Below are 17,013 nucleotides of genomic sequence, written 5' to 3' on the forward strand. Positions count from 1 at the left end.
GTACAGTGACATTTTTTGGCAAACAAGAGGAGAAAAGAAGGAAATCACCATAATTCATTATTCACTACCTTCTCTTTCTTTACCTAAGCTATCTCATCAATAAGAAGGGAAAGAGCCTAGAACTTACTTTTGTAACAGTTTAATTGAGAAGTGAGATTAAATTTAAAATCTTAAGATTTGGTGAGATAATGATCATATTGCTAACAATAGTGTAGCAATTAATTTTTTTACTCTTGTTCTTCTAGATGTTCTAGTATCTCTGTGTTGTAAGTTCCAATTAGATAAATAATCCTCAGTTCAATGTTTATTAAAGCTTGTGGAGGAGTATAAAGAACTCTATAACATGGACCATGTCCTTTGAGAATAGGCATCGTGTTGGACACAAGTATATTTACAGATATCTAACAGAAGGAGATAAATGACTTGTGACTAGTGAGTAGTAGAGATACATTAGCTATTACATTTAGAGATACTAAAGTGACCTGGCGAAAGATAAACACTGTATGATATTAATTATATATCGAATAAAAAAATAATCTAGTGAATATAACAGCAACAGCAACACCAACAACAAAAACAGATTCACAGATATAGAGAACAAACTAGTGGTTACTGGTAGGGAGAGGGAAGTGGGGAGGGGCCAGAAAGGAGTAGGGGATTAAGAGGTATAAACTACTGGGTATAAATTAAATGAGCTACAAGAATATATTGTATACCACTAGGAATATACCTAGTATTTTTATAATAATTATGAATAATTATGAATTATTTTTATAATAATTTAAAAATTATGATTCACTTTGTTGTACACCTGAAATGTATACCATTGTACATTAACTGTCCCTCAATAACAAACATAAAAAATAAAGTGGCCTAGAATAGTAGAGAATCTTTCATGAAGAAATTGGGGTGTGATGAGAATAGATGGATGAAAACTACATGTGTAGTCTTTTTAGGATGGTGGTAATTTATTACAGTTTTTTTCTTCTTGATTCTTTTCATTTTCCTTTCTTCTCCAGGCTGACATACTTCTTCTATAGGCATAGTGAGTGAGTGAGTGAAAGTCGATCATTCGTGTCCGACTCTGCAACCCCACAGACTATACAATCCATGGGATTCTTCAGGGAGGACCTTAAAAGCAACAATAAGCAGTGTGATAAAGTGAACAGTATTAATAGAGCTATAATAGCTAAAGCAATATTGAAGAAAATAAAAAGAAAATGGAAGGAGTCATTCTACCTAATGTTAAGTCTAAGATATATATATAACTTCATTGATTAACACACTGTGGTATTGGCAGAGGAATAGATAGATCATTGAAATAGAATAGGAAACTCAGAAATAGATCAACACAAATACACCCAAGTTGATTTTTGACAAAGATGCAAAAGCAGTTTGATGGAGGGAGAATAGTCTTTTCAATAAATGGTGCTGGAACAATTTGGACATTATATAGGCAAGAAAGTAAACCTTGACCTAAACTTCACACCATGTTAAAAAAAAAAAGAATCTACGTTAAATGGAATTAAATGTGAAATGTAAAACTATCAAATAAAACTTAAGAAAACATAGGAGGGGATATTTGGAATGTGGACTCGGTAAACAGTTTTTAGATGTGAAACAAAAAATGCAGTTCATTAAAGAAAAAAAGATCAATGATTGGATTTCATCAAAATTGAAAACTTTGTTCTGTGGAAAGACCTTGTTAATAGGTTCAAAAGATTAGCCACAGGGAGAAAACATCTGTAAATCACTTACCTGAAGGACTTGCATCCAGAATATATAAAGATCACTCTGAACTCAGTGGTAAGAAAACAGTTAGAAAATGGGCACAAAGCCTATAAAAACAGAAAATGAGTATATGAAAAGTTGTTGAACAATATTAGCCATTAGAAAAATGTGTGTTAAAACCATGATGAGATACCATTGCATACCTATTAGAATGACTAAAATAAAAAATACAATATGAAATCTTGGTGAAGATGCAGAGAAACTAGATTTCTCATACATTGCTGATTGTCATTGTTGTTTAGTCATTCAGTTCAGTCACTAAGTCGTGTCCAACTCTTTTTGACCTCTTTGTAGCACGCCAGGCTTCCCAGTCCATCACCAACTCCAGGAGCTTGCTCAAACTCACGTCCATTGAGTTGGTGATGCCATCCAACCATCTCATCCTCTGTTTCCTTCTCTTCCGTCCTTCAGTCTTTCCCAGCATCAGGGTCTTTTCTGATGAGTCAGATCATTGCGTCAGGTGGCCAAACTATTGGCGTTTCAGCTTCAGCATCAGTCCTTCCAACGAATATTCAGGACTGATTTCCTTTAGGATTGACTCGTTGGACCTCCTTGCTGTCCACAGGACTCTCAAGAGTCTCCTCCAACACCACAGTTCAAAAGCATCAATTCTTTGGCGCTTAGCTTTCTTTATAGTCCAACTCTCATATCCATACATGACTACTGGAAAAACCATAGCTTTGATTAGACGGACCTTTGTTGGCAACATAATGTCTCTGCTTTTTAATATGCTGTCTAGGTTGGTCATAACTTTTCTTCCAAGGAGCAAACATCTTTTAATTCCGTGGCTGCAGTCACCGTCTGCAGTGATTTTGGAGCCCAAAAAAGTAAAGTCTGTCACTGTTTTCACTGTTTCCCCATCTATTTGCCATGAAGTGATGGGACCAGATGCCATGATATTAGTTTTTTGAATGTTGAGCTTTAAGCCAATTTTTTCACTCTCCTCTTTCACTTTCATCCAGAGGCTCTTTAGTTCGTCTTCACTTTCTGCCGTAAGGGTGGTGTCATCTGCATATGTGAGGTTATTGATATTTTTCCCGGCAATCTTGATTCCAGCTTGTGCTTCATCCAGCCCAGCAGTTCGCATAATGTACTCTGCATGTAAGTTAAATAAGCAGGGTGACAGTATACAGCCTTGATGTACTCCTTTGCCAATTTGGAACCAGTCTGTTGTTCCATGTCCAGTTCTAACTGTTGCTTCTTGACCTGCATACAGATTTCTCAGGAGGCAGGTCAGATGGTCTGGAATTCCCATCTCTTGAAGAATTTTCCACAGTTTGTTGTGATCCAAAGGCAAGTGCAAGTCAAAGCGTTTGGCGTAGTCAGTAAAGCAGAAATAGATGTTTTTCTGGAACTTGCTTGCTTTTTCAATGATCCAACGGATGTTGGCAATTTGATCTCTGGTTCCTCTGCATTTTCTAAATCCAGCTTGAACATCTGGAAGTTCTTGGTTCACGTACTGTTGAAGCCTGACTTGGAGAATTTTGAGCTAACGTGTGAGATGAGTGCAATTGTGTGATAGTTTGAACATTGTTTGGCATTACCTTTCTTTGGGATTGGAATGAAAACTGACCTTTTCCAGTGCTGTGGCCACTGCTGAGTTTTCCAAATTTGCTGGCATATTGAATGCAGCACTTTAACAGCATCATCTTTTAGGACTTGAAATAGCTCAGCTGAAATAGTTGAAATAGAAACTTGAAATAGTTTAGTCGCTCAGTCATGTCCAGGTCTTTGCGACCCCATGGACTGCAGCATGCCAGGCTTCCCTGTCCTTCATCATCTCCTGGAGTTTGCTCAAACTCATGTTGAGTCAGTGATACCATCCAACCATCTCATCCTCTGTCACCCCCTTCTCCTCCTGCCTTCAGTCTTTTGCATCATCAGAGTGAAAAGTGAAAGTCAGTCAGTTGTGTCTGACTCTTTGTGACCCATGGACTATATAGGCCATGGAATTCTCTAGGCCAGAATACTGAAGTGGATCAAACCCAGGCCTCCGGCATTGCAGGTGGATTCTTTACCAGCTGAGTCACAAGGGAAGCCAAAAATACTGCAGTGGGTAGCCTATCCCTTCTCCAGCAAATCTTCCCGACCCAGGAATTGAACCAGGATCTCCTGCATTGCAGGCAGATTCTTTACCAAATGAGCTATCAGGGAAGCCTTTTCCAGCATCAGGGTCTTTTCCAGTGAGTCAATTCTTCACATCAGGTGGCCAAAGTATTGGAGCTTCAGCTTCAGCATTGGTCCTTCCAGTGAATATTCAAGGTTGATTTCCTTTAGGATTGACTGGTTTGATCTCCTTGCAGTCCAAGGGACTCTCAAGAGTCTTCTGTAGCACCATAGTTTGAACATTGCTGATGGGAATGTAAAAATGTTACAGCCACTCTGGAATACCTGACCTGCTTCTTGAGAAACCTGTATTTAGGTCAGGAAGCAACAATTAGAACTGGACACGGAACAACAGACTGGTTCCAAATAGGAAAAGGAGTACATCAAGGCTGTATACTGTCACCCTGCTTATTTAACTTCTATGCAGAGTACATCATGAGAAACGCTGGGCTATAAGAAGCACAAGCTGGAATCAAGATTGCCGGGAGAAAGAACAATAACCTCAGATATGCAGATGACACCACCCTTACGGCAGAAAGTGAAGAAGAACTAAAGAGCCTCTTGATGAAAGTGAAAGAGTAGAGTGAAAAAATTAACTTAAAGCTCAACATTCAAAAAACTAATATCATGGCATCTGGTCCCATCACTTCATGGCATATAGATGGGCAAACAGTGAAAACAGTCGCTGATTTTATTTTTTGGGGGTCCAAAATATCTGCAGATGGTGATTGCAGCCATGAAATTAAAAGATGCTTACTCCTTGGAAGGAAAGTTATGACCAACCTAGAGAGCATATTTAAAAAGCAGAGACATTACATTGCCAACAAAGGTCCATCTAGTCAAGGCTATGGTTTGTCCAGTAGTGATGTATGTATGTGAGATTCGGACTATAAAGAAAGCTGAGCACTGAGGAATTGATGCTTTTGAACTGCGGTGTTGGAGAAGACCCTTGAGAGTCCCTTGGACTGCAAGGAGATCCAACCAGTCTATCCTAAAGGAGATCAATCCTGGGCGTTCATTGGAAGGACTGATATTGAAGCTGAAACCAATACTTTGGCCAACTGATGTGGAGAGCTGACTCATTTGAAAAGACCCTGATGCTGAGAGAGATTGAGGGCAGGAGTAGAAGGGGACGACAGAGGATGAGGTGGTTGGATGGCATCACCAACTCAACGGACGTGAGTTTGGGTAAACTTCCAGAGTGGGTGATGGAGAGGGAGGTCTGGCATGCTGTGGTTCATGGGGTCACAAAGAGTCGGACATGACTGAGTGACTGGACTGAACTGACTCTGGAATACAGTGTGGCAGTTTTTTATTAAATTAAACATACACATAACATAGAACCCAGCAATCACACTTGAGCATTTATTCCAGAGAAATAAAAACTCATATCAAAACCTATACAGGAATGGTTATAGCAACCTTATTTGTGACAGCTAAGAACTGGAAACAACTCATACCTCACTGAATGGTGAAATGCTGAACAAACTGTGGTGCATCCATACAGTGGAATAGTTTTTGTTTAGTTGCTAAGTTGTTTCCAACTCTTTGTGACCCCATGGACTGTAGCCCTCCAGACTCCTCTGTTCATGAGATTTCCCAGGTAAGAATACTGGTTAGGTTGCAGTTTCCTTCTCCAGAGAATCTTCCTGACCCAGAGATGGAACCCGGGTCTCCTGCATTGCAGGTGGATTTTTTTAACCACTGAGCCACCTGGGAAGCCCTAAAACTCTATATGGTGGTGGTGTTCAGTTGCTAGATCACATCCAGCTCTTTGTGACCCCATGATCTGCAGCATACCAGTCTCCTCTGTCCTTTACCATCTTCCAGAGTTTGCCCAAATTCAGCGTCCATTGAGTTGATGATGCTATCTAACCATCTCATCCTTTGCCACCCTCTCCTCCTTTTGCCTTCAGTCTTTCCCATCATCAGGGTCTTTTCCAGTGAGTAGGCTCTTTTCATCAGGTGGTGGAAGTATGTTATTTTTTTATTTTGTTTTATTTATTTATTTTTGGCTGCACAGGATCTTTGTTGCTGTTGTAGGCTTTTTCTAGTTGTGTTGTGCAGAGTCTACTCTAGTTGCAGTTAGCACATAGGCTTCTCATTGCGGTGGCTTCTCCTTTTGTAGAACACATGCTCTAGGGTGTGCAGGTTTCAGTAGTTGTGGTGCATGGCTCAGTGGTTGTGGCTCACAGGCTTAGTGGAATCTTTCTGTACCATGGATTGAACCCATGTTCCCTACATTGGCAGGCAGATTCTTTACCACTGGACTACCAGAAAAGTCCCAGTGTTAATTTTTAGTTTTGGTATTATCCTACAGTTGTGTATTGAAGGAAGCTGGGTCAAAGATACATAAGGACTTTATATCCACAAGTTCCACATATACATGGATTCAGCCAACCATGGATCAAGAATATTTTGGGGAAAAAATTCCAGAAATTTCCAGAAAACAAAACTTGAATTTGCTAAGCCAGGCAACTTTTGATATAACATACATTGTATCTACTACTATTTGCATAATATTTACATGGTATTAGGTATTGTAAGTAATCTGGAGATGATTTAATGTAAACTAGAGGATGTGCATAGGTTATATGTAACTACTACACCATTTTATAGCAACACAAATTTTGGGGTCGTGTAACCAATCCCTCTCTGGATACCTAGTGAAGACTGTACTATTTTTATGTCTTTCTGTGAGTCTGTAATTATTTTGTTATGTTGAAAAGCTAAAGAAAAAAAAAATCACCTCTAACAGAGAGAATGAATGGATGGATGGATGGACGAACAAATGAACAAACAGTAAGTAACCTGCAGGACAGGAAGCTTACATGTATGTTTTAGTTTCATCTCTGTCAGTAGGTGTCAACAGTGTGACCTTAAGTAAGTTATTCTATCTCTGGGCTTTAATTTCCTAAGTAATGAAATAAGAAGTTTGACTAAATGATTTCCAAAGGTGTTGCCAATTCTGCCTAGTAGAAATTGGTATTGTAACTGAGCATGGTAGCTAAGGGAGCTGTTGTCACTTCTCAGACAGGTAATGATGAGTAGATTGAATGCAGTATATAATACAAATTTATCATCCTTTTCCTACTGTTTAAAAATCCTGAAAAGTCAGGGAAAAAAACATTTTCTTGGAAAGAATGAAATACTTAGGAATATATCTACCTAAAGAAACTAAAGACCTATATATAGAAAACTATAAAACACTGGTGAAAGAAATCAAAGAGGACACTAATGGAGAAATATACCATGTTCATGGATCGGAAGAATCAATATAGTGAAAATGAGTATACTACCCAAGGCAATCTATAGATACAATGCAATCCCTATCAAGCTACCAATGGTATTTTTCACAGAGCTAGAACAAATAATTTCACAATTTGTATGGAATACAAAAAACCTCGAATAGCCAAAGCAATCTTGAGAAAGAAGAATGGAACTGGAGGAATCAACCTGCCTGACTTCAGGCTCTACTACAAAGCCACAGTCATCAAGACAGTATGACAGAGACAGAAATATAGATCAATGGAACAAAATAGAAAGCCCAGAGATAAACCCATGCACCTACGGACACCTTATCTTTGACAAACGAGGCAAGAATATACAATGGAGAAAAGACAATCTCTTTAACAAGTGGTGCTGGGAAAACTGGTCAACCACTTGTAAAAGAATGAAACTAGAACACTTTCTAACACTATACACAAAAATTAACTCAAAATGGATTAAAGATCTAAACGTAAGACCAGAAACTATAAAACTCCTAGAGGAAAACATAGGCAAAACACTCTCTGACATACATCACAGCAGGATCCTCTATGACCCACCTCCCAGAATGTTGGAAATAAAAGCAAAAATAAACACATGGGATCTAATTAAAATTAAAAGCTTTTGCACAACAAAAGAAATTATAAGCAAGGTGAAAAGACTGCCTTCAGAATGGGAGAAAATAATAGCAAATGAAGCAACTGACAAACAACTAATCTTAAAAATATACAAGCAACTCCTACAGCTCAATTCCAGAAAAATAAACAACCCAATCCAAAAATGGGCCAAAAAACTAAATAGACATTTCTCCAAAGAAGACATACAGATGGCTAACAAACACATGAAAAGATGCTCAACATCACTCATTATCAGAGAAATGCAAATAAACACCACAATGAGGTACCATTACACGCCAGTCAGAATGGCTGCGATCCAAAAGTCTACAAGCAATAAATGCTGGAGAGGATGTGGAGAAAAGGGAACCCTCTTACACTGTTGGTGGGAATGCAAACTAGTACAGGCACTATGGAGAACAGTGTGGAGATTCCTTAAAAAACTGGAAATAGAACTGCCATACGACCCAGCAATCCCACTGCTGGGCATACACACTGAGGAAACCAGAATTGAAAGAGACACGTGTACCCCAATGTTCATCGCAGCACTGTTTATAATAGCCAGGACATGGAAACAACCTAGATGTCCATCAGCAGATGAATGGATAAAGAAAGCTGTGGTACATATACACAATGGACTATTACTTAGCCATTAAAAAGAATACATTTGAATCAGTTCTAATGAAGTGGATGAAACTGGAGCCGATTATACAGAGTGAAGTAACCCAGAAAGAAAAACACCAATACAGTATACTAACGCATGTATATGGAATTTAGAAAGAAGGTAACAATAACCCTGTATGCGAGACAGCAAAAGAGACACAGATGTATAGAACAGTCTTTTGGACTCTGTGGGAGAGGGAGGGGGGAGATGATTTGGGAGAATGGCATTGAAACATGTATAATATCAAATAAGAAACAAATCACCAGTTCAGGTTCTATGCGGGATACAGGAAGCTTGGGGCTGGTGCACTGGGATGACCCAGAGGGATGGTATGGGGAGGGAGGTGGGAGGGGGTCCAGGATTGGGAACACGTGTACACCCGTTGCGGATTCATGTTGATGTATGGCAAAACCAATACAATATTGTAAATTCAGTTTATTCAGTTGCTCAGTCGTGTCCGACTCTTTGCGACCCCATGAATTGCAGCACGCCAGGCCTCCTGTCCATCACCAACTCCCGGAGTTCACTCAGACTCACGTTCATCGAGTCAATGATGCCATCCAGCCATCTCATCCTCTGTCGTCCCCTTCTCCTCCTGCCCCCAATCCCTCCCAGCATCAGAGTCTTTTCCAATGAGTCATCTCTTCGCATGAGGTGACCAAAGTACTGGAGTTTCAGCTTTAGCATCATTCCTTCCAAAGAAATCCCAGGGCTGATCTCCTTCAGAATGGACTGGTTGGATCTCCTTGCAGTCCAAGGGACTCTCGAGAGTCTTCTCCAACACCACAGTTTAGAAGCATCAATTCTTTAGTGCTCAGCTTTCTTCACAGTCCAACTCTCACATCCATACATGACGACAGGAAAAACCATAGCCTTGACTAGACGGACCTTTGTTGGCAGAGTAATATCTTTGCTTTTCAATATACTATCTAGGTTGGTCATAACTTTCCTTCCAAGGAGTAAGCGTCTTTTAATTTCATAGCTGCAGTCACCATCTGCAGTGATTTTGGAGCCCAAAAAATTAAAGTCTGACACTGTTTCCACTGTTTCTCCATCTATTTGCCATGAAGTGATGGGACCAGATGCCATGATCTTAGTTTTCTGAATGTTGAGCTTTAAGCCAACTTTTTCACTCTCCACTTACTTTCATCAAGAGGCTTTTGAGTTCCTCTTCGCTTTCTGCCATAAGGGTGGTGTCATCTGCTTATCTGAGGTTATTGATATTTCTCCCGGCAATCTTGATTCCAGCTTGTGTTTCTTCCAGCCCAGCGTTTCTCATAATGTACTCTGCATAGAAGTTAAATAAGCAGGGTGACAATATACAGCCTTGACGTACTCCTTTTCCTATTTGGAACCAGTCTGTTGTTCCATGTCCAGTTCTAACTATAGCTTCCTGACCTGCATATAGGTTTCTCAAGAGGCAGGTCAGGTGGTCTGGTATTCCCATCTCTTTCAGAATTTTCCAGTTTATTGTGATCCACACAGTCAAAGGCTTTGGCATAGTCAATAAAGCAGAAGTAGATGTTTTTCTGGAACTCTCTTGCTTTTTTGATGATCCAGCGGATTGTTGGTAATTTGATCTCTGGTTCCTCTGCCTTTTCTAAAAGTAGCTTGTACATCTGGAAGTTCACGGTTGACATGTTGCTGAAGCCTGGCTTGGAGAATTTTGAGCATTACTTTACTAGCATGTGAGATGAGTGTAACTGTGCAGTAGTTTGAGCGTTCTTTGGCATTGCCCTTCTTTGGGATTGGAATGAAAACTGACCTTTTCCAGTCCTGTGGCCACTGCTGAGTTTTCCAAATTTGCTGGTATATTGAGTGCAGCAGTTTCACAGCATCATCTTTCAGGATTTGAAATAGCTCAACTGGAATTCCATCACCTCCACTAGCTTTGTTCGTAGTGATGCTTTCTAAGGCCCACTGGACTTCACATTCCAGGATGTCTGGCTCTAGATGAGTGATTACACCATTGTGATTATCTGGGTCGTGAAGATCTTTTTTGTACCGTTCTTCTGTGTATTCTTGCTACCTCTTCTTAATATCTTCTGCTTCTGTTAGGTCCATACCATTTCTGTCCTTTATCAAGCCCATCTTTGCATGAAATGTTCCCTTGGTATCTCTGATTTTCTTGAAGAGATCTCTAGTCTTTCCCACTCTGTTATTTTCCTCTATTTCTTTGCATTGATCGCTGAGGAAGGCTTTCTTATCTCTCCTTGCTATTCTTTGGAACTCTGTATTCAGATGCTTATATCTTTCCTTTTCTCCTTTGCTTTTCACTTCTCTTCTCTTCACAGCTATTTGTAAGGCCTCCCCAGACAGCCATTTTGCTTTTTTGCATTTCTTTTCCATGGGGATGGTTTTGATCCCTGTCTCCTGTACAATGTCACGAACCTCCGTCCGTAGTTCATCAGGCACTCTATCAGATCTAGGCCCTTAAATCTATTTCTCACTTCCACTGTATAATCATAAGGGATTTGATTTAGGTCATACCTGAATGGTCTAGTGGTTTTCCCTACTTTCTTCAATTTAAGTCTGAATTTGGCAATAAGGAGTTCATGATCTGAGCCACAGTCAGCTCCTGGTCTTGTTTTTGCTGACTATATAGAGCTTCTCCATCTTTGGCTGCAAAGAATATAATCAATCTGATTTCGGTGTTGAGCATCTGGTGATGTCCATGTGTAGAGTCTTCTCTTGTTGTTGGAAGAGGGTGTTTGCTATGACTAGTGCATTCTCTTGGCAAAACTCTATTAGTCTTTGCCCTGCTTCATTCCGTATTCCAAGGCCAAATTTGCCTTTTACTTCATGTGTTTCTTGACTTCCTACTTTTGCATTCCAGTCCCCTATAATGGAAAGGACATCTTTTTTGGGTGTAAATTAAGTAGCCTCTAATTAAAATAAATTTAAATTAAAAAGAAAAAGAGTAGTTACATAAAAAAAAAATGTTTTCTTAGACTCATAAATCTGACCTGAACTGAGGTGAGATCATTCATAGTCGTTCTGTATCCAAGTTAATGCGAATATTCTTGCATTTTGCTACAGAAATATAAATTTGTTTGCTTCCAGGCTGCTGCCACAGATTATTCTGGAGTGCTAGATGAATTGCACCTTTCTAAACTCAGAAAAATGTTGAATTTTGAAAGACATTCAGTTTCAGGGACTTTGGATGAGATTGTGGACCTGTCCAAGCCAGACAGAGGTATGCAGGGTGGAGGAGAAGTCCACGTATGTGTGTGGATGAGTCACGTGGGAGAGGCTGAAGGTCATGACGGTGTATCAGTCTCCATCTTCCAGTACCGCCTGCACCCCATGGTCATTGCCATCTTGCTGTTGTTGTTGCTTAGTCGCCCAGTCATGTCCAACTCTTTTGCGACCCCATGGATTGGGATTATCTGGGCTAGAATACTGGAGTGGGTTGTCATTTCTTTTCTCCATGGGGTCTTCCCAACCCAGGGATCAAACCCATATCTCTTGCATGGCAGGCAGATTCTTTACCGCTGAACCCACCATTTAATACAAGGAATTAAATGTAATTATCCATTTGTGCAAAATATACATTTTTATATATTTATTTAAAATTTTTAAGTGTTTATTTAATTTTTGGCTGTGCTGGGTCTTCATTGCTCACAGGTTTTTCTCTAGCTGTGGTGAGCAGGGGCTATTCTGTAGTTGCAGTGCATGGACTTCTGATTGCAGTGGCTTCTCTTGTCGCATAGCATGGGCTCTAGGTCACGTGTGCTCAGCAGTAGTGGCTCCTGGGCTCTGGGGCACGGGCTCAGTAGTTGTGGCGCACGAGCTTAGTTGCTCCAAGGCATGAGGGATCTTCCCTGATCAGGGATCGAACCCAGGTCTACTGCATTGGCAGTTGGATTCTTTACCACTGAGCCATTGGGGAAACCCTATATTTTTATTTTTAATCATTTAAATTTGTATAAATCGTATTATTTTTGAGTATTTCTAGCTTTTATGAATTCACTGCATGTGCTGTCTGTTGTCAAGAACTTAAAGCTTTTAATAGGAGAGGGCGATGGCACCCCATTCCAGTACTTTTGCCTGGAAAATCCTATGGATGCAGGAGCCTGGTGGGCTGCAGTCCATGAGGTTGCGAAGAGTCGGACACAACCGAGCGACTTCACTTTCACTTTTCACTTTCATGCATTGGAGAAGGAAATGACAACCCACTCCAGTGTTCTTGCCTGGAGAATCCCAGGGACGGGGGAGCCTGGTGGGCTGCCGTCTCTGGGGTCACACAGAGTTGGACACGACTGAAGCGACTTAGCAGCAGCAGCTTTTAGGAATTCGCTGCATGTGCTATGTATCGTCAAGAACTTTTAATAAACATGGAGGACACTTTAATTGTTTGAAAGGTAATGAATAATACTTTTTTTCATGTAGAATTGATTACATTTTTGTTGTTTAACATAACTGATTCCATTGTGCAATATGGCTGTTTTCATTGATTACTCTTGACAGATTTGACTCTTAGGATAAAATTTTTGTTTAAATGTTTTGTCTTTTTACTGTTGCCTTGAGAAAACTGTGATCTCTATTTCAGGTTTAGATAGATGGGATCAATTTGGTATGCCTCTATTGGAGACAAATTATGACATTTAATCCCTCTCTTAGAGGGTGTTGATACCTTGGTAGAGACTTTTTGTTCCTGATTTTACTGCAGTTTCTTACTACTTAAAAAACCTTATTAGTCTTTTCTGCATGGTAAAATTCTTCAGAGCTCTTTGAATTTATTATTGGATATTTAATTTTAGTCTCTTCCATGTTTATGAAAGACCCTTTCTAGACTCAGTTCTGTAATTACTGTACTGAAAGCCTACCTTACTTATGAAGGACTTTTTCTTGGATGACTTGGAGAAAATTATAAATTTTAATTCATTCCACAAATATTTGAGGTGCTCTCGGCATGGATGTACAAACAAGAATAAGACATAGTTGCTGCCCTTCAGGAATTCATGAGAGGCAGTATAGTGAGCACGAGCTCTGAAATCAGACTATCCTGACTCTGCCCCTACCAAGGTATGGATCTCAGGAGATTTGCTTAACCTCTCTATGCCTTAGTTTCTTCATTTGTAAAATGAGGATAATAATGGTACATATTAATATGTCTTAGGGTTTTATGAAGAGTAAATGGGCAAATATAGAAGAGTACCTGGAACATAAAAAGTAGTCACAATTTAGCAGTTATCCTTATTATTAGAAAGTTTTTTTAGTTGGGAGGCATGCAGATAGAGGATATTGAGATAAATTCTGTAGTATGTATGAGCAATATGCAGAGGGGGGAAAAAAATCTCTAGAGAAAACTGAAGACTTCCAAAGTTGAGGTGACATATGAATTGGGACATGTTGGATGAGAAGGAAATGACTAAGGCTGGAAAAAATAAGACAAGAGAAGTTGCCTAGCAAAGTGTAGGGAAGTAGTAGTTAGGTGTACCCTGAACATGGGATGGATGAGGCAAAAAGAATAGACTGGAAATGTCTGCTTCTTCTAAGATAGGATAACATGCTGCAAACAGGTCGGAAACTGGATTAAAAATATGAACAACCATATTCTGCTTAGGGTACAAGGAGCACAGGCTTGTGATCCCTCTGAGTGAGAAAACAAATGAGGTGAGAGCTATGATCACTGAAACTTTCTGCTGAGAGGTACATTCCAAACAGCAGCACAGAGAGAGGAAACTCTAGCAGAGGATGCTGACACTGCTGAATTGAAGAGATGGATCAGATTTGGGGGAGGCTGAGGCAGCTGGAAATGTGGGACAGAATGCAGAAGAGGAGAGAGCATGCACAGAAGGGCTCCAGAAATCTCAGGTGCCCACTTGAGTCTGTTGCTGAAAACTAAGCAGCACACACAGGAGGAAGCTCGCTGAGGCAGGAGCGCTGTAAAGCTGCATAACTCTCAGAGTTCTTGGGGAACCGGGAGACATGCAAGTTGACTGGACAGTGTGGAAAGGACTCTTGGATCAGCTGGACACTCTAGAGAACCCAGAACAATTATGCCTTAGTAATGGGACAAGAAGTATTCTTAATGCCTACTAATTAATGTTAGCTCAGAGCTAGTAGGTAAAAATCCTCAAGAGGATTGGGTATTTCCCTTTTGCCAACTCACCATTATCTGGTTAATGGACAGAGATGCATTTGGGAAAAATAATCTTCCAGAAGGGATTTGGCCTCTTATCCAAGAACCGAGGGTCTTAGATTTGACTGAGAGGCCAGGACTGTCTATAGTAGTGCCTCAGATAGGTCTCTGTTCACTAGACCTGGAGTTATTTGTTTTTGATTATTTAAATCAAAACAGATCTTAGTGGGATGGCTGTTGGTTTGAATTCTTGGGTCTGATCAATTAAATATAGACAGGGATTTCTGCCTATCACAACAAAACCTGAGAAATACCTAGTATTCCCAATATCCACCTTGCTGCCTCTAAGAGTCACCATGCCCCCTTTGCTTCTGGCAGTTAACTGCTTCCACTAGATCCAGCCTTCCCTGGGCTACTACCATCACTTTCTGAGTTCAGGGAGTCCATTTCATTTGTAGTCTCTCCCACCTAAATCCTTAGCCCTTTCTAGAAGCCACTAAAGTGATTAGTAATGGTTGTGGGATACCCTTCACTAATCTTTTTCTTGTGTCAAAAGTGAAGATGTTACTGAATTGCAAGTCCGTGTGCCTGATGCACAGTGAAGCGAATCAATACTAAAACATTAGCGTTTGGAACAGAGAAAGGTTTATCACAGGTTCATAGAGAGAGGTGATGGGTGTCTCATGCCCTAAGAACCCCAAAGTTAGTGAAAGCTTTCAGCAAGTCCCTTTAAAAGCAAAAGGTGAGAGATAGGCCTGGTTAGTTGTTGCAGACTTGGTGCCAGATCCTTTGCTCTTGAGGTCAGGTAACGATGTTGCCTTGAAATCTCTACCAAACGAATGTTATTCTCTGTCTCGATAAAAAAGGGCAAGGTCCAAGGCACAACTTTCATTCTCTAAGGTCCCAGTCCTGGCTAAGAGGAGTAGATCTCAGTTGGCAGCTCTCGCAGGGCCAAGTCCCCAGACACCACCCATCCATGACCGGGCTCCCACACCTTGCCCAGCTGTCATCTCTAAGGGAGCCAGGCACCCAACCCCACTGGCCTCAGTCTCCTCAGGCTGCCCAAGTCGGGGAGACCAGGTCTCACAGCCTGCAACCCAAGCAAATGATCACTGCTGTTACGTCTCAGAGACAGGGATGGGGGAGAGGTTCACTGTTGGCTCAAGGCCTGGGCCAAGACATTCAAGGGCCTTAATTAGGGCTCTGGACCCTGCAGGATGTAGTCCCCAATCTGTTCCCTGGGTCCTCCAGCTCACCCACTGGCCCAAGGTTGGGTGAGCTGGAGGGCTTCCAGGAGAAGGCCTAAATCTGCCTCTTACCTCACTCTCTACCTGATGACTGTTACACCACTGACTGTTGGCTGAATCACTTCTTTAATAGTCCCTCATTGACAGTTACTTGTGGGCAGGGTCCACTGTGGCACTGACCAGTAGCTGAGCAGGACAACCAACAGTTGCTCATGGACAGTTGGTTGCTTGTGGGCAGGGCCCTGAGGACCAATGGCTGAGCAAGACCTGTTGCCTAGTAATGGGGTGTGGAGTAATGAGGCACAGCAATGGGTGCCTGCTAAGGGCTGGGCTTATCCTGCTCTTTTACAGAGTCTTCTGGGCCCAGTTATATGAATATGAATATGTTAATGAATAAAAGTTTTGTATAGTTTGAATAAAGAATAGTGGTGAGAGGATAGCATCTTTCCCATGCATGCGTGCTAAGTCACTTCAGACGTGTCCAACTCTTTGCAACCCTATGGGCTGTAGCCTCTCAGGCTGCTCTGTCCATGAGATTCTCCAGGCAAAAATACTGGAGTGTGTTGCCATTTCTTCCTCCAGGGGATCTTCCCAACCCAGGGATTGAACCCACATCTCTTACATCTCCTGCATTGACAGGCAGGTTCATTACCACTAGCACCACTTGGGAAGCCTATCTTTCCCATGGGATTTACTTATTTCAAGATCCACCCCATACGGTCAGAACCATTTTCATACTGGTCTTACATCTCCTGCATTGACAGGCAGGTTCTTTACCACTAGCACCACTTGGGAAGCCTATCTTTCCCATGGGATTTACTTATTTCAAGATCCACCCCATACGGTCAGAACCATTTTCATACTGGTCATTGCAATTTAGCTTTGTAATAGCATGTGGCCAGTGCAGCCCTTAGCACACAGAACTTGCTGTGCGCCATTACCTGGATCCCTCCCACAAGCAACCAACTGTCAATGAGTGACTGTTGGTTGTCCTGCTCAGCCATTGGTTGACACCACAGTAGACCCCTCCCACAAGCAGCCAGCTGTCAGTGAGCAGCCGTCAGTGGGCCATTCAGCCAACCGTCTGTGGAATGGTGGTCATCTGGTATAGAGTGAAGTAAGAGGTGAATCCTGGCCTCCCCTGCAGCCCTCCAGTTCACCTGGCCTCGGGCCAGTGAGTGAGCTGGGAGGCCCAGGGAACAAACTGGAGGCTGTTTCCGGCAGGGCTCCAGAGCC

At 41.3% G+C, this 17,013-nt stretch overlaps 1 protein-coding gene and 1 long non-coding RNA gene across 4 annotated transcripts in view; one reads left to right on the forward strand and one right to left on the reverse strand.

Annotated features, from left to right (window-relative positions):
- Positions 1-17,013, forward strand: part of PDSS2 (decaprenyl diphosphate synthase subunit 2) — a 276,054-nt gene that overhangs the window by 4,138 nt on the left and 254,903 nt on the right. The window lies entirely within an intron of this gene.
- Positions 1,046-15,938, reverse strand: LOC133253883 (uncharacterized). The gene is made up of 3 exons (XR_009738489.1): positions 15,850-15,938; positions 1,759-1,838; positions 1,046-1,131 (listed from the first exon to the last, which is right to left on the reverse strand). It is a non-coding gene; the product is annotated as an uncharacterized LOC133253883 (long non-coding RNA).

The sequence above is a fragment of the Bos javanicus genome, chromosome 9 (assembly GCF_032452875.1).
Source record: "Bos javanicus breed banteng chromosome 9, ARS-OSU_banteng_1.0, whole genome shotgun sequence".
NCBI classification, from domain to species: Eukaryota; Metazoa; Chordata; class Mammalia; order Artiodactyla; family Bovidae; genus Bos; species Bos javanicus.